The 23,950-nt window shown below is 40.6% G+C and overlaps 1 protein-coding gene across 3 annotated transcripts in view; it reads right to left on the bottom strand.

The window, feature by feature from the left end:
• The window catches only part of nbeal1 (neurobeachin like 1), a 117,073-nt gene extending 107,676 nt beyond the window's left edge, over positions 1 to 9,397 (bottom strand). For 2 of the 3 annotated variants that reach the window (XM_002937719.5, XM_012971009.3), the window contains exon 1: positions 9,248 to 9,397. The gene's annotated coding sequence lies outside the window, so the exon portion shown is untranslated. The remainder of the gene's footprint in view (positions 1 to 9,247) is intronic. The other variant, XM_012971008.3, reaches the window with a different exon arrangement.
• Positions 9,398 to 23,950: the final 14,553 nt, after the last annotated feature.

Genomic DNA, 23,950 nt, shown 5'->3' with positions numbered 1-23,950 from the left:
TTATTTGTGTACACTAGTAAAAGTTATCTATTCTTTCAACATACACGGAAATGGAATTGCCACAAAGGTTACAGAAGAAAAACTCACATTATCAAATACCATGTTGTATACTACCTACATATACTTAGAGGCAGATTTACCAAAACTCTAACTTTTCATTTTGTCTTTTTAAAAATGTAAATAAACTAATTTCCACAAATGTCTGACATTTATCAGAAAATCTGAACTGAAAAAGCATGTGCAGAAAAAAAAATGCAGAAAAGCTTTTTCATATTGTCCAGGGAAGGGACATCTATTGACTTCTACATGATCTCAACAAGTTTTAGATGGCGACTTTTCGGATTCAGAATTTTCGCAATTTTGGCACAATATCGGAATCAAAAAGCCAAAAAAATTCAGACCATTAGTAAATGGCCCACTTAAACTGATTTCCACCACAAATGTATGTGCGTGGTTAGATTTGGCAGGCCACACCAAAGTTGTAGCTTGTCCAATTGGACAAAGCAGCTCAGTAGAAACTAACTTACATATGTATAACAAGACAAAACACATAATGATAGATTTTATTATATACACATCTACATGTATGTATGTCTGAAATAAAAAAATAAACCCAAATTGCACTCACAAAGAGGTTAAATGTCACACAGATGGTCAGACTGGCCTTCATATGCATTAATCCAGTCGCAGCCAAACAGCAAGATTACTGAGGGCTCTGATTACTGAAGGGCTATCTGACTGACAATGATGCACCAGGCCTTTGTGATCATCATTCACTGTCTGACTGATCCTAAACCAATGTCACATGTTAAAACTGATTTGGTCATTTTGGAACCAAACGCAGTCTGTTAATTTCTTTGATTGGCAGTTTAAGTAGTTTGTAGTAGCAGCTTATGTTTTAGGGCTGTGACAGACGGGGAGACTAGTTATCTTCTCAAGGAAACTTCCGCGACTTTGGCTAATCGCTGTGCCACGTATGCCATCCCACCAGTGATTTACTTTCTTGCCAGTGGGATGGCATTTCGGGGAGATTAGTCGCCAGCGGCAAGGGAGATTTGTTGCACGGCAACTAATCTCCCCGTCTGTCACAGCCCTAACCCTGCTGTGGGGAACAAGCTTTTGCTTTTGTTTTAAAATCGAACAGATAAAAAAAAACTTATGTTGCTTTATTGTTGCAAAATAAGTGTACTTTGTTCCTGACATTAGATCCCCTTTAAAGAACTACCATCAGAAAAAAAGTTGCAGATCTCTTTTAATAACTTTAATCTGTCCAGAGAATGTGTTAATTGCTGCTAATCTTGGTGAATAAGAAGAATTTGCTACATGCAAGGAGAAAGTGAGCTATGCAGCAGGGCAAATTCCTTTGCATGAGATGTATGCATGTTATGGGGGAGCAGGGAGTGTCTGGCAGCTGCTTGTTCCACAGTCATCCTTGGTACTGCTAGTTTCTCATACACGTCTGAAAAGAAGGGCACACACATTATGCTTGTGAGCTATGTGGCTTTTTCAGCAAAATGTTGACATTGCTCACCGAATAAGCCGTTGGCACTTTCAGGATGCAAAGACAACTAATTATTAACTATTTGGAGTCATCTAGACACATATTTCAGCCTGGGCTTCTCAACAGTGAATAAATCATTTTGACAGAAACAAATGCCAGTTCATTATTAACACAAAACTTATCAAGAAGCTTATGGTGACTGGAATGTCATGCATTTCTGAACTGCAGCCAACGTGGAAACAAAAGAATATGTTTTATTTGTGGAATGATTTAAACAGGTGGCTTAATAAATGTATGCTAACATCCCATGTCATCAAATATCTCTCAGATCAGGAAGGTGATGTATAGGTGATGTATTTGTACATTTAACTCCTATCTAGACTTTTGTAATCAGACTCACAGCTCAAAGGGATTGCAATATGCTTCCCTTTGGATAATGACTTTGGGCAAACAGAACATAGTCAAACTACTGAAAAATTGCCTTGTTTTTTGATGCCCACGGAATACAAAGCAATATAAATGCTGTGCCAATGTTTTGTTTAATTTCCCTGAACATATAACCATATAAATTGAGTGCTAACTTCATGAAAGCCTGGTGTGTACTGTGTTGTAAATTATTATTCAGCTCAGTTTTTAAAACTTTTGTGGGGGACTGAATTGCACTTTTACATGCTTATCTAGAGATGTTACTTGTGTTGGGTCCCCTCCTCTCCTGCCCTAGTGTTTACTGTTAACATTGAACTTGTGTCTTCATTTATTCTGTCCCGCCCTTGAGGAGGATTTTAGGCATCAATTTCATTTGTGCTTTTGCAAGCAGCCTTGATTTGGACAGTCGTTTGACGTACACACTGTTTGCAAAAGTTAAATCACGTTCAAGAGTATTGTCCGTATGCAACAGAAATATGCCCCGAAGACTTCTAGAGAGCAGTATACGAGTAACAAATCTGTACACAACTTAAATGGGATTGTGGAGGGAATATTCACTTATGGGCACCTATATTGTAAAATATTCAATTAAAGGGGTAGTTCACCTTTATAACTTTTAGTATGTTATAAAATGTCCACTTCTATGCAACTTTTCAATTGGTCTTCATTATTTATCTGTTATAGGTTTTGAATTATTTGCCTTCTTCTTGCAACCCTTTGCAGTTTTCAAAAGTGGGTCACTGACCCCAGCAGCCAAAAAACTATTGCTCTGTGAGGCTACAGTTTTATTGTTATTGTCACTTTTTGTAACTTATTTTTATGTTCAGGCCCTCTCCTATTTATATATCAGTCTGTCATTCAAACCACTCCCTTGTTGCTAAGGTAACTTGGACCCTAGCAACTAAATAGCTGCTGAAACTCCAAAGCGGAGGGCTCCTGAACTGAAAATTAAATAACTAAAAAACCACAAATAATAAAAAATGAAGATCAATTGTAAATTGCCTCAGAATATTACTCTCTACAATATTCTGAGGCATATTACTCTCTACAATATTCTACAACCCCTTTAACATTATGTGTTCCTGATTGCAGCTGTCTGTCACCCTGCTGGACTCTCCAAATCTCTACAAAGATTTGTTTCATACAACTGCTCTAATGAATATACATGACCTACCGTATACACTCTAATGTTACAGTGTCCTCCATTGGCCTAAGAGCCACGAGAAATGTCTAAATGCTTGCTTTAACTAATCTGCAGCATGGGTGTACATAGCATAAATTTTGTGGGGAGAGAGAAGGGTCAAAGCAGGTAGGCCACTGCATTTAACTCTGCCATAACATTAGAGTGGGCATTTTCCTTTAACACGTAAAAAAAAAGGAAACAACTCCACCATTTGAGTACTATTTTGGCCAGTACAGGGATTCAAAATAGGCTCTGACATTTCAAATATCCAGAGGCCCAAAATGTCCCTGCTAGCCCACTAAATAGTGATTGTCTATGGCATCTTACAGCAGCCCCTCTGGCATTTGCCAAAATTACAGAATGCCAGTCTGGGCCTGGTACTTTTATACTGGCTTCTAACTAAAATAACACTGTTGAGGTGTATGTATGTGCTCGGGATCATTTGTTGGAGATGAACTACTGTCTTTTTTTTTTTCTTTTTCCAACTATGTAACTTTGAGATAATGATATCACCATCATTTATTTATATAGTGCCAGCAAGTTACGCAGGGCTTTACATTATTTTATAGGAGTCTTGCAATAATAACAAACAAGGGTTACAGAATACATTTTTCAGGTACGCATAACATGTATGCTGTGGTGTGTTAACTTAAGCAAGAATATACCTTCCAATGTAGCGGCTACTCCAAACTAAACACAGATGCACATACACAGCCCCAGGTGGATTGGAGAGGTGCTGAAGCTCATAACATCTCATGCAATGCATAACTATGCAAAATACGTTATGGCCATGAAATCCCTTCTTAGTTGCTGCCCTTTAACAGGTATGATGCACATGAGAAAGTCTAAAACAGCCCAAAAATATATTACATGCATTCTTTTAACAAGTATGACTGCTGACATTTTTATCAGTTCTCTGTCTTCATTAGCCTATCAGTCCCTAACAGTATTAAAGGGGACCTGTTACCCTAAGGAATAATTCCAAAATATTCTATTTTGTTTGTCAAGAAAAATAAACTTCACTTAGACTAAATAAATAATTTTAATGTTAATCTTATTTTCTTCAGCCCTGGAATCCACATTTGCAGCAAGCAGACAGGCGCCATTTTGTGGACACAAGCTTTGCGCCCTGCCAAAATCTTGTTTCTGTGTCAGTATGGGGGACCTGATGCCCATGTACATGCTATGGTTACAAAATTAAATGGTAAGGAGGGAGGGAGAATGTGAGGAGGGCAGCAACATCTAAGAAGTTCTGAATTTAAAAGGGAAAGTAACTGTCTGCCCAAGGCATAGAGGCCGGGTAGACAATATATGACGGACAGCTGGGATTTTTAAATGCTTTTATAATGGGTATGGATGTGTTATTAAAAAAAAGGAGTTTGGGTTTCATTTGAAAAGAGCTTTTTTTATACAGCTTTTAATGCCTGGGTGGCAGGTCCAATTCAACCTGCAAGCCCTGAAACCAGCCCTCTAAATCAGCTTATGCCATATTAATCATTTCCTCTTTCTGTTGCCCCTTTAAACATAAAGCAGAGCTCTAAAGCACAAACTCCCCAACCCACAATTATCCTTTTCTACATACCAGCAGCAGTATTAGCCTAAAGGTTAAAGGAATACTGTCATGGGAAAACATGTTTTTCCCAAAATACATCAGTTAAAGGACAAGGAAAGGCAAGTAAAGAGTTAATCTCCTTGAAAGGCATACCTCCAATATAGTCATCAGTGCTAGTAAGTTCCCACTAATTTAAGCACTTTTTATGTTAAAAAGCCATATTGCAGAAGAAAACACAGACTTAAGTCATAAAAATACCCATCATCCATTTCACCATCACAAAGACCAAGACCAAGGAGCATGCGCATATGTGAGCATTACTAGGCAGCACATGTGCATCAGATAGTCTTTGTGAGCTCGCCTTGTTCACCCTGAGGAGCGTTCCCAAACAATAACACTGCCAAGCACTCCCTTCGTTAAGTGCACACCGATTGGAACCGGCAAATACGGTTGCTATGGTGACACGTGAACCAAGAAGGAAGATACACACACCAACTGGCTAGTGCTTATTAGTTATTGCTCCTGTGAGCCAATTGGTGTGTGTGTGTGTTTTTCGCGCTGCCTCTTGCATTTTGTGTGCTGCCATATACAGGTATGGGATCCCTTATCCGGAAACCTATTATCCAGAAAGCTCCGAATTACGGAAAGCCTGTCTCCCATAGACTCCATATTAATCAAATAATTCAGAATTTGAAAACTGATTAGCTTTTTCTCTGTAGTAATAAAACAGTACCATGTAATTGATCCCAACTAAGATATAGATAATCCTTATTGGGCCCAAAACAATCCTATTGGGTTTAATTAATGGTTTATTGATTTTTTTGTAGACTTAAGGTATGGAGATCCAAATTACGGAAAGACCCCTTATCTGGAATACCCTTGGTCCCGAGCATTCTGGATAACAGCTCCTATACCTGTACCAGAGCTGCTTCTGTCTGGTGCTGTACATAATACTCCTGTTCTGCAATGTTTACATTTGTTACAGCACAAGGGGGCTTGGCTCAGGGGGCAGTTGAATTTTGGTACACGTGCAAATCATTTGGCCATCTTAATGTTGTCATGTGACGAAAAATAGTGGCCGCGACAGAGCTTTATTATGCAATACTAGCAGAGGGCAAATCAGGAGTAATCGGGGAAATCTTTTTAAAATAAATTTAACGATCAAGTACAGCCAGGGGGTTGCTTAAACCCAGTTGGGTTTTAGACTTTCCTTGTCCTTTAATAGAGTGTCTCCAGCAGAATCCTGCATTGAAATAAATTTTTCAAAAACAGAATTTTTTTTTATATTTAATTTTAAATTTAACATGGGGGCTAGCCACATAGCCTCACACTTAATTGCTGAGCTACAAGTTGGAATGATATAACCCCCTTCCAGCAGCCAATCAGCAGAAGAATGGGAAGGTAGCAAGATAGCAGCTCCCAGTAGATATTGGAATCGCACTCAATAGTAAGAAAGCCAAGTCTGGCTTGGGACTCCTCCAGTTACATGGGAGTAGGAGACACAATAGGTTAGCGCTAGGACGCATCGCTGGAGCTGGAGGAACCACAAGTTGGGTAAGTTCGGTTGGGGGGGTTGGGGCTGGGGGTTGGGGGGGCTGGGGGTTGTGGTTGGGGGGGCTGGGGGTTGTGGTTGGGGGGCTGGGGGGGTTGTGGTTGGGGGGGCTGGGGGGGTTGTGGCTGGGGTTGGGGGGGCTGGCTGGGGGGGTTGTGGCTGGGGTTGGGGGGGCTGGGGTTGGGGTTGGTGTTGGGGTTGTTGGGGGGGGGCTGGGGTTGTTGTTGGGGTTGTTGGGGGGGGTGGGGGGCCACCAATATTTATTATTTATTTTTTATTTATATACCGTCAAATACCGTGATACCGATATAATTTTGAAAAATACCGTGATATAAATTTTTGGTCATACCGCCCAGCTCTACAATAGGTTACCTGAAAGCAGATTTAAAGTGGCTCTTTCTGAAAGCTCAGACTCAGGCACAATGCACTGAGATGGCTGCCTACACACCAAGGTTGGTTCAAGAATAAAATTCTAAATGGTAGAGTGAATTGTGTGCTATGTAAACAGTGTAATTTAGAAATACAACACCATAAAAATCATGACAGTATGCCTTTAAATTGCTGCTAAGCAGAAAAGGCCTCCAGAAACATTAATTAGGCAACACTCCTTTTGACCACTGCCATTTTAACTACACCAACTGAATATTTATTTTAAAAAAGAACTGCATAAATGCAGTGTCAACTTCACATTTACTGTACCCAAAACACATAGCAATATAAATTCAGTACCAACTTAATGTTTAATGACTCCAGAACAGATAGCAAAATATATTCAGTGCCACCTTCAAGTTCAAGTCTTGCAGAACAATTAGCAGTACCAATGCCACATTTAATGCTCTACAACAGTGCCAGCCAACTTCTGGCCAACATGGTGAATTGTCAGTGGTACTGTGCATGTTGCAGTGTTATAAGATATGCTAAAAAAAAATTAATTTTATCAATAAGTTCCTTGTTGGTGGAGTGTTAGGCTCCAGGGAAGGCATCTTCTCCCTCTCTTTGGCCAGTAATGAAGACTTACAGAGCTATTTAGTAGAAGCTACTTGTCATGGCTACTAAGGGAGGTGACAGACGGGGAGATTAGTCGTCCCACAAGGCCATCCAATGCAAGAATGTAACTTGCCAGTGGCATGGCATATGTGTTCCGGAAGTAGCCCAAAGTTTCACGCAGATTTGTCGCGGGGGGGGGCTGTTCTCCCCGTCTGTCACCTCCCTAAGGGCTCTGGCACACGGGAGATTAGTCGGCCGCGAGGCAACTTCGGCGATTTGCCGAAATCGCGCCGCCGTGTGTGCCATCCCACCGGCGACTTACATTTTCGCCGGTGGGATGGCAGGTGATGGCAACTCGGGGAGATTAGTCGCCCGCGAACAGGGAGTTTTGTTGCGGGCGACTAATCTCCCCGTGTGCCAGAGCCCTAAGGGTGAAGACACACTGAGCTACTAGTAGCAGCTACTGTTTCATGGCTACTAAACTCCAAAAAATACCCTGCCATAGACAATACTGAGAATTGCCTCTGCTAAAACACACAGAGACAATTATCAGTAAATGATCAGCACTCTTTTTTAGAAGCCACATCAAGTAGCTGCTACTAGTAGCCCATGTAACACCCTGCCATAGACAGGCAGCTACTTGTAGTGGCTACTATAATAGACAATGCTGATCATTTACTGACAACAGTCTCAACATGTGTTTTAGCAGAGGCAATTCTAAGTATTGTCTATGGCAGGGTATTTTCTGGTGTTTAGCAGCCGTGACAAGTAGGTGCTACTAGTGGCTCAGTGTGTCTTCACAATAAGGGAGGTGACAGGCGGGAGATTATGCAAGTTTCCTCTCAAGGCGACTTCAGGAAATCGTAGCAACACGTATACCATCCCACAGGCAATTTACATTCTTCCCAATGTGATGGCATTGCGGGGAGATTAGTCGGGAAAATCTTCCCTATTGTGGGCGACTAATTTCCCCAACTGCCATCCCACCGGGAAGAATGTAAATCTCTGGTGGGATGGCATACATGTTGCTTCCTAAGTTGCCTGAAGTTACCTTGTGAGGCAACTTCGAGCAGTGGCACATTGGGAGATTAGTCGCCTTGTGACAAATCCTCGTTACCGCGGGCAAGAATGTATATCACCAGTGGGATGGCATATGCATCTCTTCGTTTTCCCGAAGTGCCTGAAGTTTCCTTGAGAGGCAGGAAAACGAAGCAATGCGTATGCCATCCCACCGATGATATACACACTTGCTGGCGGGATGGCATTGTGGGGAGATTAGTCGCCCGCAGTAACGAAGATTTGTCACGAGGCGACTAATTCCCCGCGTGCCACTGCCGTTACATTCTTGCCCATGGGATGGGATGGCATGTCGCCCGTAATAGTGAAGATTTATTGTGGGCGACTAATCTCCCCGTGTGCCACTGCCCTAAGACTTATGGGGAGATAGGGGTGTTAATGTAGCCATGCAACACTAGGGTTAAAGAAACTGTTTTGTTATCAAAGCTAACTCAAATAAAATGATAACAAAAGTTCTAGCATGAGAGTTCATACAGGCTATCACTCTATACATTCCGAGTTACAGATATTAAAACATTCTGTGCTGTAATGGACTTTTAAATAACAGGGACATTTCAAGGGCCAATTATTGCCTGGTAAAGATACAAAAAAAAAAAAAGAGAGAGGGAGAGAGAGAGAGAGCCTGCCCTTGAAAATAGGAACGCGCTGGCAGCCGCAGCACTGTATTCTGGGAGACGTAGTTCATGCACACCGAGCAGCCACAGGTTGGCTATCAATGGCCAGTGTCCATTCGGCTGGAGCACATTGCAGCATGCCAGCTCCCTTTCCCGGTCACTTGAGTAAATCACTCGCACACTAACAGTAATGATTTCCCTAGCATTCACTGGCAAGTAGCGTCTCGCTGCTGCTCTCCTTTCCCAATGACAGAGTTGCCTACCCCTCCCCTCAAACTTCCACATCACCCATCAGGCCTGGCTCTGTCTCTCGAAAGACACCGACAGTTTATCCCATCATCTCTTCACCCCTTACTTTTTTCCTTCACGTTCCCTGGGATGTTTTTTCTCTTACTTCTCGGGACGTAGTCACTAGGTATCCCCCGGGGCGGTGCCTGCCAGAAACACACTTCCGACCTGTCACCCAGGGGCGCGCATATAGCACCCCTCCTTCCTCAGCGACGCGCTTTGCTCTCGCCACGCCCCGCCTGTGGTTCCGCCTACTTGTAAGTACGCAAGCGCAGAAAGTTTCAGGTGTATCGGGGGAGTGCTGGCCAGCATACTGACTCTATGGGGGCATTGTCTTCGGGGGGCCTGGCCAGCATACTGTATGGGGGCACTGTCTTCAGGGGGGCCTGGCCAGCATACTGTATGGGGGCACTGTCTTCAGGGGGGCCTGGCAAGCATACTGTATGGGGTCTCTGTCTTCAGGGGGGCCTGGCCAGCATACTGTATGGGGGCACTGTCTTCAGGGGGGCCTGGCCAGCATACTGTATGGGGGCACTGTCTTCAGGGGGGCCTGGCCAGCATACTGTATGGGGGCACTGTCTTCAGGGGGGCCTGGCAAGCATACTGTATGGGGGCACTGTCTTCAGGGGGGCCTGGCCAGCATACTGTATGGGGGCACTGTCTTCAGGGGGGCCTGGCCAGCATACTGTATGGGGGCACTGTCTTCAGGGGGGCCTGGCCAGCATACTGTATGGGGGCACTGTCTTCAGGGGGGCCTGGCCAGCATACTGTATGGGGGCACTGTCTTCAGGGGGGCCTGGCAAGCATACTGTATGGGGGCACTGTCTTCAGGGGGGCCTGGCCAGCATACTGTATAGGGGCACTGTCTTCAGGGGGGCCTGGCAAGCATACTGTATGGGGGCACTGTCTTCAGGGGGGCCTGGCCAGCATACTGTATGGGGGCACTGTCTTCAGGGGGGCCTGGCAAGCATACTGTATGGGGGCACTGTCTTCAGGGGGGCCTGGCCAGCATACTGTATGGGGGCACTGTCTTCAGGGGGGCCTGGCCAGCATACTGTATGGGGGCACTGTCTTCAGGGGGGCCTGGCAAGCATACTGTATGGGGGCACTGTCTTCAGGGGGGCCTGGCAAGCATACTGTATGGGGGCACTGTCTTCAGGTGGGCCTGGCCAGCATACTGTATAGGGGCACTGTCTTCAGGGGGGCCTGGCCAGCATACTGTATGGGGGCACTGTCTTCAGGGGGGCCTGGCCAGCATACTGTATGGGGGCACTGTCTTCAGGGGGGCCTGGCAAGCATACTGTATGGGGGCACTGTCTTCAGGGGGGCCTGGCAAGCATACTGTATGGGGGCACTGTCTTCAGGGGGGCCTGGCAAGCATACTGTATGGGGGCACTGTCTTCAGGTGGGCCTGGCCAGCATACTGTATGGGGGCACTGTCTTCAGGGGGGCCTGGCAAGCATACTGTATGGGGGCACTGTCTTCAGGGGGGCCTGGCCAGCATACTGTATGGGGGCACTGTCTTCAGGGGGGCCTGGCCAGCATACTGTATGGGGGCACTGTCTTCAGGGGGGCCTGGCCAGCATACTGTATGGGGGCATTGTCCAGTGCTTTATTATTTATAAGGTGTATGGGCCCTGGCCACCAATGTTTTAATATTTATAAGGTGTATGGGCCCTGGCCACCAATGTTTTATTATTTATAACCTGTAGATTGTAAGCTCTTTTGGGCAGGGCTCTCTTCACTGCTTGTATCGGTTGTTGATTGCTTTATATGTTACTCTGTATGTCCAATGTATAAAACCCACTTATTGTACAGCACTGCGGAATATGTTGCCGCTTTATAAATAAATGTTAATAATAATAGTAAAGTGTAGGGGCCCTGGCCACCAATATTTTATTATTCATAATGTGTATATTTCCTCTTGGTGTTTTTTATTGTGGCCATTGTATCATAATAGTTTTGTTTTTGTAATATTTCATTTATTTGTATAATTTTGCACTTTAGTTCTAATCACTTGAATTGGCTTTGCTTTTATTTAAGTTATTTCTCAACTTATTTATCTGCACTTTGAGCTTTTCTGACATTTAATAGATTTTTGGTGTTTGGCTTGCATTGTCATAGTTTTTTCATTTAATTGCTTAGCTACTCTGTAGCACTTACATTTATAAAAAGTTGCACTTTTCATTTTGCATTTTGCTGTGTATTTTGAGATACTTGTGGCGTTTTTTCTGGATTTTTTGGTTTCAACCTTGCAACATTTGCACTTTTCATCAGACTGTAGCAGTAAAACAGGAAGTGCCCTGTGCAGGAATGAAGGGTTTGATCCAACAAAATCAAAGTGGCACAAATAGTACAAAAAATTACCAGAACATGAACATCCTGCGCAGCACAGGAAGAACTACTGGAGCTGGAGATGTCTTGAGAAATCTATGGGTGGACATGGTGTTAAAGGAACAGTAACACCAAAAAATGAAAGAGCTTTAAAGTAATAAAAATATAATGCACTGTTGCCCTGCACTGGTAAAACTGGTGTGTTTGCTACAGTAACACTACTATAATTTATATAATAAGCTGCTGTGTAGCCCGGGGGGCAGCCATTCAAGCTGGAAAAAAGGAGAAAAGGCACAGGTTACATAGCAGATAACAGATAAGTTCTGTAGAATACAATAGTGTTTTATCTGTTATCTGCTATGTGCCTGTGCCTTTTCTCCTTTGAATGGCTGCCTCCGTGGCTACATAGAAGCTTATTTATATAAATTATAGTAGACTTTCTGAAGTAAACACACAACTTTTACCAGTGCAGGGCAGCAGCACATTATATTTTAGTTACTTTTATACACTTTCATTTTTTGGTGTTACTGTTCCTTTAACAATGACATTCAAAGAACTTTGGCAAGGGAAGCCAAAAAAATCACAGTGCTCCTGGAGAGGCTTCTTGATGCAACTCTATTTCTTGCTTCAAGAAATTTGGTATTCAGAGGTAGTTCACAAAGAATTGGAGACATTCACAATGGGAATTTCCTTGGTGTTCTAGAGCTCGTTAGTCATTATGATGCTGAACTAAGAGAACACCTGGACAAAGTGAAGAGAAGCCAAGAAAAAGGAAAAAAAGCTTCCTGCTCACTATTTATCATGGGGAACCCAGAATTAATTCATAAACCCGTGTGGACATGTTCTCAATGCAATACTTAGAGAAAAGTAGATAGCCTCTTGCCTTTCTTTGATGTGATGCATCACCCGATATTTCCCACACTGAACAAAATATCAGTGTTCTTTGCTACGTTCACAGAGACTCCCCGAGAGGAAATTGGTGCATTCAAGAAAGATTTCATGAATTTTTTTATTTTTTTCAAAACACTGATGATGAAATTGCAGGAATGATAACATCAAGAATGAATGTGCACAATATTAGCCTTAAAGACTACAGAGGGCAAGGGTATGATAATGGAGGGGAATGTTTTGCCACTGTGTTGCATATTCATTAAATCTTGTTGGTGTACATGCAGCATCCAGCTGTCCAGAAGTGAAGACCTTTTTTGGAAGTGTGAACAGACTGTACATTCTGTTTAACAACAGCCCTGAAATGTGGCATACCCTGACTGAGGAAATTGCGGGTTCACTGCATGGTCTAAAGCTGGCCATACACGTGGCGATCAGAAACATCGTCAGATCCGCCACACACCGTCAGGGCTGAAACAGCAGATAAGGAGGTAGAAACAATAGGATTTCTACCTCCTTCTGCCGATTCAGCCCTGACGGCAGATTTTGGTCAGGCGCCTTCTATGGCGCCCGATCAAAATTTTCGGTCGACTCGCCGACATGCCATACACGCACCGAAAATCGTACGAAACGAGGTTTCGTACGATAGTGTCGGTGCGTGTATGGCCAGCTTAAGTGACACTAGGTGGAGTTCAAGAATTGAAGCAGTTCGTCCTGTTGCTAAGAAACTCCCAAGCATTCTTCGAGCTCTTGAAAAGGTAATTTCCTCTGGAAGGCTTACAAATGATGTACATTCAGAGGCTGTGGGACTTTAAAACTACTTTTCATCTTTCTGTGCCATTCTACTTGCAATATTTTGGCTGAAAGTCCTACAGTGTTGAGATGAGAGGAACAAAATTCTGCAGTCACTGTCAGTTTCAATGGAAATTGGAGCTGCAAATATTCAAGCATTGGCAGAAGAAATTAAATCTCTTCATGAAAAGTGGCCTGCTCTATATTGGTTGCTGAAGGTATGGAGATTGCAGCAGAACTAATGGCCCTGGTGAACGTCAAGGTCCAGGAAATGTTTTCAAAGTCAGTGTTTTTCTTGTGACACTGGATACCATCATTTCTGACTTAGATCAGCAATTTAAATCAGTGGAGGAAGTATGCTGTTTATTTGCCCCAATACTGAAGTTGAAGATAGCAGATGAATTTCTTGAAACATCAACCAAATTGCTAATTTCAAAATACCCTCGAGATCTTACAGACTCTTTACTGGATGAATTGAAGCATCTTAGAAAATTTGAAGGGTTCTTGGGTCCACTGGAGTTGTTAAATTCTATTTATGACCTGCAGCTTGAAAGCATTTTTGGGGAGGTATGTGTTGCCCTTCTGATTTTTATCACACTTCCTTTGTCAGTTGCTGAAGGGGAGAGAGCACTCAGCAAATTGTCCTTGATAAAAAAAAACTATCTACGGTCGACAATGAACGAACAGAGACTGAATAGCCTTGCAATGCTTTCCATTGAACATGAACTTGCAAATCACCTGGATTTCAAAGAGCTTATTAAAGATTTTGCAAAAAATAAAGTAAGGAGACTTTCAGCCCAATGTGCAATGAGCTTTCAGAATATGGTTTATCACAAGGCAACTGACACTGACTATGCACCCTTCAAGAACTTTTTTGTTGGTGGGGTTCCTGGTTACTTAAGTCACAAACCCCTAGCACATTTTTTCTATTTATACTAATAAAAAGCCTTTTTTTTCAAAGTTCTTATCACATATTGTTTATTTTTATATTTAGAAAAATAAAGTTGAATATTTATGTTTGTTGTTGTGTTATTTATTCATACTAATCAAAGTTAGCAGTGCAGATATAAGCTGGAGACAGATTTCCATGTTCCATCACCCTTATTAGGACTGGTTATTTTTTGACCAAGGGGTTAAACCAAATGGATCTTGTATATTTGTAATGCAGAAAAATTCTAACACTAAAGTGCAACTTAGGTTAGAATAGGTACCGGCTTAAAAAGTCTACCTTGACTTGGTGGCAGGCTTAATAACTCTTTGGCCAAAAGTGTTTCATTTACGGTTTTAGTGCTCATGTCTATGTCCTTTGTACTAAGGGGGGAGGGGCAATTTTGTTGTGAGGGGCCCTGTAATTTCTGATGCAGGCCCTGGTAGTGTCAGTTATGTCTCTACCAAGGGGACTGCAAGCGAAACTATGCATAAATTCCGAATTCTGAAAACAATGTGCGTTTTTTAAGAGCAAGTATACCTCTCCAAAAGAAAGGAAAACGCAGTTTCACTCGCCTAGCTGTAAATCATGCTGGCGGCAAAACACTAGAGTTTGCTCTGATTTCTCATTGCCCTAAAGCTAATGTAACATAAATGTATAACAAAAACAATGACAGGAAAGGCTATTTATCAAGCAAAAAGAAAAGTCTTCTATATTGTAGCCAAGATTTTTGTATTTTGCTTTGTCCGTTACAATATGTGAAATTCTAAAAAGTATTGTTGGAAAGTTGAAGGAATTAAAACGGCGAAATACAATTGTGAAGTAAAGAATATGTCTTATTCTTAAAGGACATTTAAACCCCACACACAAAAATGTAATCAGTAAACAGCCTCTTTGAAATCTTTCAATACCTGCCACACTGGTTGTCCAGCGGTTAATAGTAAGGCTGCAACATCTCCTTAATCACTTAGATTTCCTTCTTCTCCTGTAACCCACTCGCCCCCCCCCCCTCGGGAATTTGCTTTGATTCCTGGCTTGCCAGACATGCTCAGTTGTTCTAAACTCAGATTACTAAATATGCCCTCCAGTCTAGAAGCTAGTAAAGAGATGGCATTGCTGGTTCCCATAGAAACTCAGCTCTAGCTGTCTGCTTCAATTTTTTTCTCCTGAGCTCAGCTTTACCATTACTTACCATTAGTGCTTAAACAAAGCAGTTGTGCCTGTGTGAGCCTGTATTCTTGATGAAATGTATGCTGAATATGGTTCTGTGTGTGTATGTTGTTTGCAAATTTAAATGTAACTGATGTATCAAAGGAAAAATGGCCACTGGGTGAAAGCTGCTATTTGCTTTAGGAAAATCTGATGGTGCTGGCAAGCGGAGGGGATATATGCAGTACAAATGATGCCATTTGGGTGGGGGAGACATGCCCAACTCATATACATTGTAGGCAAATGTAGGCTTTACATGTCCTTTAAACAATTCTACAGCATAAATTATAGTGGAAACCATTTTGCACCAACACAAAATACCATATTGCTAATATAAGTAGGGAATGGGTTTAAAGAGCAAGTAGAAATACACTAATTGCTCTTTGTGTGAAGTGGTGTTATATTTGAGGACATGTCGCTGTAATTACAAAAACAATGTCAATTTGCTGCTTAATAGTCAAACTATGTTGGCACTTTTGACATTTTGAAATTCTAAGCAGTGACTATTTCTTAAAAGTAAAATTCCCTTATTTGCATAGTTTCTGCAGGAAACCGACAGCAACATTTCAGATCTACAATGTTATTTTGTCAGTTGACAAAGGTCAGTGTAAATCTAAAACATGTCTATTGTTTTCCAAAACTGTGCAAATAACAGCTTTTTAACTTTTTTAACATCTTGGAGTGCTGTCCAGAATTACAGTTTTGCTGGTACTGTGGAAGAAGAACACAGTGGGACATAAATTTTGCATGAAACAAACTTGCTTGCAATAATGTGCAATGGATTTAAACTCTGTCACACTCACATAAACACACAGATACATACAAAAATACTGTACAAAAACACATAGACACACCACCTACATAGATATACACAAATACAGACATAAGCATACATACACCCGCAATCATGCAAACACACATAGACAAATGTGTATTCCTGCTAATCTCATAATAAAGCACAATCAAAGGTTTAAACCAGTTCATATGTGCATGGCTCAGGTTTTCTAAAACTTGATTTACTGACCCTTGCACTGACCCAATACAGTTGCTTTAACTACATTCCCATTCATGTGTACAGAGCTGTATTTTGAGGGGGGCAAGCAGGGGGCAGCCACCCTGGGTTCAGTTCTTTGTGAGGGTATCACAAAGCAACAGTTGTAACAGATAGAAATTAACATTATTTTTGTTCTGGGAAGGGGCTGCAGCATTAACAGTTTATATTTGCACTATACAACATGGAACTTACAGCTGTTATTTGGGTGATGCTTCATTGGTCAGCAATTTTCACTAGTAGACACACACTTGCAGACTGCGTATGGGCTCTTTTAGGAACGTCAGGACATGTGCTAAAATGGGCCCATAATTGCACAAGCTGAAATTCTATATGCAAAGATACTTTATGTGCCTTACACCTTGCACTGAGCATTGCCAACAGCAACCTATGGCTCAATTGGTAGAGTGAATGCTTTTATTGAAATAAATATCAACTTCTAACAAATCCTTCTCTTCCTTGAAGTGGGCAATATCAGATTGATCCAATATTGTGACCCTCAAGCATTGACAGGATATAGGCCATCTGGCAAGGACCTCATGTAATGGGATTTTTAAACCTACCTGATTGACATCTGGGCGATTTTCGGCCAAATATCGTTCGGGTAGTCCCATCTGGGGCCGATAAGCTGGGCAGCAAACTGGAAAATGAGGTTGAATGTGGACAAGTGCAAAGTTATGCACTTTGGTAGAAATAATAGATAACAAGTTGTCTAATTCCAGGCAGTGTCATTCTGTGGCTACTTAAGCAAATAAAGTGCTGTCTTGTATAAAAAAGGGTATTGACTCAAGGGATGAGAACATAATTTTGCCCCTTTATAGGTCCCTTGTAAGGCCTCACCTTGAGTATGCAGTGCAGTTTTGGGCTCCAGTCCTTAAGAAGGATATTAATGAGCTGGAGAGAGTGCAGAGACTGCAACTAAACTGGTAAAGGGGAAGGAAGATTAAAGCTATGAGGTTAGACTGTCGAGGTTGGGGTTGTTTTCTCTGGAAAAGAGGTGATTGCGAGGGGAACACAAGTTCATTAGAGGGGATTATAGGCAGATAGGGGGTGTTCTTTTTTCCCATAAAAACAATCACCGCGCCAAAGGCCACCCCTTTAGATTAGAGGAAAGGAGCTTCCATTTGAAGCAGCATAGGTGGTTTTTCACGGTGAGGGCAGTGAGGTTGGGGAATGCCCTTCCTAGTGATGTTGTAATGGCAGATTCTGTTAATGCCTTTAAGAGGGGCCTGGATGAGTTCTTGAACAAGCATAGTATCCAATCCTGTGTTTCTTTTGATAGAGGACTTAGTGCAGCATTACTTTAAGTGATTATGGCTGTATTTACATAGACCTTTCTGACAAAGCTTACTTAGTTTTTACCTTTCCTTCTCCTTTAAGTCTAAAGTTTTCCCCAATTTTATTTATCGCTTATTTATTTATATAATGCCAGCAAGTTACACATACCTTTACAAAAATTTATAACAAGCAGGAGTCTTAAAATCATTTGACAAACAAGGAATAATGTGTAGGAAAGGGAAGAGTCTAATAGGTTTTGGCAGGGAGTTCCAGAGAGTCAGAAGCTCATGAGAAGTCTTAAGCAAGTACCACACGCTGGCTGATTCTTGGCCTGCATATAACCTCAAGCCAAGAATCAATGGCCTCAGCCCATTTACTTACAGGCACTGCATTGGCCTAGGTGCAGACAAACAAAGTGGATTTTGAAAGGGAAATGCTCCATGTGTCTGCACCCAGGCCACCACAGTGCATGTAAGTGTAGTCACTAAAACAGGCAGAGGTCAGCTGATTCTTGGCCTGCATTTATACACAGAATGAATTGCTTTATAGTCATGGGAGCCAGTGAACATGAAAGCAGCTGATATTAAACGGTGAGATAGAACAAACTGAGGATTTAGAAAGACTGAAGATGTGACGGATGGTATATTAGAACACCTGCATGGAATAAGTTACAGTAGTCAAGACAGAAAATCATAAGTGAGTGAATAAGTGTTTTGCTTGTTCCTATGCTAAGGAAAGGGTGTACATGGGCAAAAGAGTTTTGCAAAGGGTTTGAATGTTGAACATTAAATACAGATGGAAGCAGTGATTCCAATGTCAAGCTGCCTCTTTGTTAGGTTGCTTAGTTGGCGGTAGGGCTTTCTGCTATTCCTGTGAGTGCTTGCTGTGATTGATCCTCTTCTTATGGTACTGGCTCTTGACCTTTTAAAATATTTTAAAATAAAATTTAAATATAAAGATGTCATAACTGCCAAATAAATATTGGGTTATTTCTGAACATTTCCATTTTCTATTAAATATGCAATGCACTTTGTTTGGGTGATAAGTGGTAAGCATATATGCTGACACATTTTTTATTTTAATTTAGGATATTCCACCACCCGTAATATATAGAAAAGTAAAGGTGTGGCTGACCACCTGTTTTTTTCCCAAAACTTACCCTTAAAGTTATATGACATTAGGGTTAAGCTAAATACTGAGTATTTGGTCAAATTCCAAGTTGTTGATTCAACCAGATTCCTGGATTTAGTGCATCCATACAAATTAGCAAAAGAATCAGACAATAAGGATGGAGATTTAGGGATCATCATTGTTTTCGTCAGTGTCTTTGAAAAGGTTTACAAAGACTTGGAGACAATATAAAGAAGTGAGTTACTTTATGGGGGATGGTTGTCAAAGAGTGCTGAATAAAATTTTCACACAATGTGTGTGCCAGAGATTTTTTGTGTGTATTTTGCAGGGGCTACAGTAAATATCCCATGAATATTATGACTTTTTTAATAATAATGATAGTAAACAATACTTTTTACACATTTCATATGTAATTATTCTCTTTACTTTTGTAATATTCATTAGCTGTGCATGGTTATACCAGAAAGGCACAGACCTAGGGCACCACAAAGTAGTGTTTTTACATCTATCTTAACCACAGCCATGAAAAGCCCCTTAAGGCTTTTTTCTGTATGCTGGGTGAAATGTAATTCTCTATATTGATAAGGACACTCCTAGCTACAGCACAAATAGGGATCCCAGTGCGTACGCTGTCCTATATCTTGCAGAAATCTATAATGTTATCAAATAAATGCACTAACCTAAGCCTTACCTTGCTGAGCATGAGTGGTTACATTTTCCCTGTCCATCTATTAGGAATAAAATATTTTCTTTCAATATGTTGCCCACTCAATATTAATATTCATATTCAGGACATTAGGCAGTGGAAATATGTGAGAAGCCCATTGTAGTGGGTTAACCAGCAGTCACAACATCTGCCCTCCTGTGTTTGCTCCCCTACATTTTTACATATCTTATTATTCATGGCGGTACAGAGGGGAAACCGGAGTACCGGAGTACAGAGGGGAAATATATATACTGTATATACTATCTTTGCCGATAGTGCCCTGGTTAAAAATATTTATGGAACCACTCTGCAAGGCTACCCACTGCACCATTACCTTGTCTGCAGAACAGCTTCAGACATTTTTGGAATGTTGTCATACAGGTCCCTGACTCGTGATTAGTAGGCTGCTGCAGCATTTTTGCACAATTGGAACAATGTTTACACTATAGCTTGCAACTGGTTCTGAGCAATCAATAGAGGAAATTTGTTATGGGTGACTAATCTCCTCTTGTGGAAGGGTCCTTAAGCGAGGTGGCAGATGGGAAGATTAGTTGCCCACGTTAAATCTTTGCTACTTCTGCCTACTAATCACCCCGAAATTACATTACACAGATAAGAATGTAAATTGCTGGTGGGAAGGCATACAGGTCGCATTGGTTTTCCAAAGTTGCCCAAAGTTTCCTTGTGAGGCAACTTAGGAAAACCCGAGCCGACGCGTATACCATCCCACCGGGATAATCTTGTGTTACAGCACCCTAAACCATTGGTCAGTCGTCATACTTTTCTGGGTAAAAGGCTTTCTCCTACCCACTTGAAAAAAAAGGTTATAGGGCCAGGCCTTTGAAAGGCCCAGTTGTGGTTAATAATTTGTATATTTTTGGCAGACAGTGGCTAAGCCCTTGAGACCACAGTCCAACAGCTTTCCTTAATTCAAAGTGAAAATAGACTAGGTATTTATTAACGAATAACTCTATCTCTCCTTTTTTTGTCCTTAGTTGGTATTTCACTTTCTCTTTTTTACTCTTTTAGTACTTAGGCTTTATCATTTTGCCTTTATTTTTGTTATATCACCTTGTACACATGTACTTCCATCATACATCTTAAGTACTGTTGTTCACTATTAATATGCTTTGTAAAGTGCTATCAAGAAAATGCAATTAAAATCTGTTAAAAGAAAAAAAGAAGTAGGACTATCCCTTGTCTTCAAATCAGCGTCGGTGCTTTTTGCAATGCTGTCATACAAGTCCCTGAAATTGTGTTTAGTAGGCTGCATTCTTGCTGTATTTTAACAGTGTCTACATTATATTTCTTGGCCATGGAGCAGCAATAATTGGACTTAATGACTGTCACAAGATGGGCCCACCACATCACCATGTGTGTGTGCTTTTTAACTAGAGGAAGGGCAGTATTTGTCTCAAAACACTGTGTATCAGCTGTGCCTTTGGCACCATGACAGCACTATTCTTTTTTTTGCTTATTGATGAGTCAAAGGCAACTCATTGTATCATATTACTTTTTCCATTGCTCAGAGGTACCTATTTTATGCTTCTTACAAAAGTTTATGCATCACTATGCATTGCCCTTGAATACATACAGTTACTTATTATATAACTGCATTGTCCAATGCACCTTTAGTTCAGGCTGTTTTCCCTTTATTTGTATTGTGTAGTTCACACATCAAAGTGGTGCTTTGAATTGTTGTCATGTTACTTAATACATAACTTCAAAAAGGTGTTTCTCTTAATTTGGACCTCATCTTTTGTGATTTTATATGCATACCAATGCTTTATAATCAATATAGCACTTCCCTTGACCTATCTTAATCCTGGTTACAACACTGTCTATGGCGGATCCTTTCTGATTGGCTTTTTTGGCTGAAATGTAGGGAAACAGCCTAGAGCTACATCAGCCTAAAGGCATTGCTTAAACTGGAAATAAAATTATAGAGATTCCTACTGTTGTAGTCTTGAAGAATGTTAATAGATATATGAAAAAATATATGAAAATAAATCATGCTGCAGACTATACTGTTTTCTAATCAGCCATGCCAAATTATTATTTGAACAACTGGGTTTGAAGGCCACATGCATGCAATTTCTTACTCCTGATTTAAAACTGTAATGCTCTTTTTGAGAATATGATTAATAAAACACAGAGCTAAGGAATGTGGTTCCCTTGTATCCTTAACTCAATTAGCAAAGCAGCATATTCATTTCACATGTCCAAATTCAAAAGAATGAGGTGTGGTAACCCTAGGGATGACTAAGCATTTGCCTAAATCATTTTAGATAAAGCTTTATTAATATTATCATTGTACAGTACACATTATGTAATATCTGCTCTGTTCTTTAAATATATACATTTATTATAGCTTCTTAATGAATGCTTAGCAATGCCTCCTGCCTTTCTGTAAGCACTGAAATGTCAAAATACTGATGCCCTTTAAAATGAAATAATAGGCTCTTTGTTCAACTGCAACATAAAAGTGAAGCAGAGCTGTTCTCCTGATGAATTCAGCTTACACTGGAGGATGTTTCTCAGGGGAGCAAACAGTTTCTTACTTTAAAAAGGTTTATACAACAAACCCAAATGAGGGATGCAAGGAGCATACAGTAACATACAGTAACAGTAACAGTATGTTACTGACATACAGTAACAGTATGTGTATACACCATGCCTGGCAGATATTACATAATGTGTACTGTACAATAATAATAATAACATTTTATCTAAGTGATTTAGCCAAATGCTTAATCGTCTTTTAGGTTGGCAGATATGTATATTATTCAGTGTGCACCACTTGGTATAACAGGAATTATATAAAGTGAACTTTGTACTAAGTAAATTTGAAATGGGTTTACTTAGATGTACTTATATGTACTTTAGATGAAAAGTGTATTGTTTCAGAATAGATATTACATTGTAATTATTTGTGAAAGTTTACTTTAAATGTACTGAGTCTTCTACTTTATAGTTTGTATTCTTTTACCATCTCTCTAATGGTTTGAAATTCTAAGATCAGCAGAGAATGGTCAGACCAAGATCTAACAACTATATCCCTCTCAAGCACTTGATGCAAAGAATCAGTACTTAATACGAGTAAATTGTTTTAAAAAAGAATAGAATGTGTAATCTGGTAACTGGTGACATATTTAACACTGCTCTAGAATACTGGAAGACTTACCTGTGTAGCCCCAAGACTCCAAGACTGGGTTCTAAGGGAATATATATATATATATATATATATATATATATATATATCCCAACTACTATAACTAATTTTATAAATATAACAAAGCATTGCATACATTATAGAAATATAGACTTACCCACTACTAAAGAGAGTGTTATAAACATAAAAACATGTACTTAAATGGTTAGTAAGTTAAAGGTTCAAGGGTTTCATTTGACCACAGTCTAGACCTAATATATATAAGAAAATGAGTATTAACTTGTTTTGGAAACAAGTCCTTGTATCATGTTGGTGCAGTAAAATTACTTATATATATATGAAAGTATTCAAATTTCCCAAGGGTACCCAGAGAAAGGGAAAACTATTCTTTGGTTCCAAGAAGTAGAGCTCAGGGGAGCATTCCCTCTCAGAGAATTGGATTCCTTCCAGCAATGTTAAATGAGATTAAATTAGGTCTGTGGGCCAAATCCTAATGCATTAGCATTCAGGAATGATAAGAGGCACAATCTTCCTACATGGAAGTCTGTATGGAACTGTGGTACCTTCTCAAGCATTTGTTACCAGTTGTCTTTGGCAGCAAGTGCTAAAATATAAAGGGCAAAACACAGGGAAGGAGAAAGGTAAGAATAATCAACCACCAGCATCCATAGCACATGCAACAAATTTTGTGTGAAATCACTTAATATTAACATTATTGTCTACTACACTACACAAGCGTACTACAAAAAAAAAAAAAAAGAAAAAAAAAATGGGAGGCAACATTGACACATACAATAGGGCATTTTTTCACACTTGCAGAAAAAAAGGGTAACCCATTTATACTGAATCTTTAGCATGGTAATCGGTACTTTAAGAAGCAGCCATTGCTGTAGTATAGTAATAGTCAAGCCCTGGAATAACATTTTCCACTTCCGTTTCTAACATTCTTACATTCCTTGTAAACTTCCTTTATAGAAAAACTGTTCTTACAATATAAGTCTGGAGTAGGCAACTCACTGCACACACTACGTGGTAACACCTGCTTTTTAGTAAAGGGGTGCCCTTATACTGACAAAGTAGCCAGCCAAACTACTTCTATTCTCTGGTCTTCCGGCTTGAGTTATAGTGCAGACTGAGAGTCTGATACAGGTGATAGCTTCACAGATACAGTAATGCCGCCATATCAGCATACAGGATTCTTATTTATGTTCACTGTTGCTTAGAAGTGGTATCTGCACAAAGACACATCCTACAGGCTTGACATAAAACACAACCACATTT

The sequence above is a fragment of the Xenopus tropicalis genome, chromosome 9 (genome assembly GCF_000004195.4).
Source record: "Xenopus tropicalis strain Nigerian chromosome 9, UCB_Xtro_10.0, whole genome shotgun sequence".
Taxonomy (NCBI): domain Eukaryota; kingdom Metazoa; phylum Chordata; class Amphibia; order Anura; family Pipidae; genus Xenopus; species Xenopus tropicalis.
Note: the sequence above shows the minus strand (reverse complement) of the source record. Positions and strands in the feature narration are given on the sequence as shown.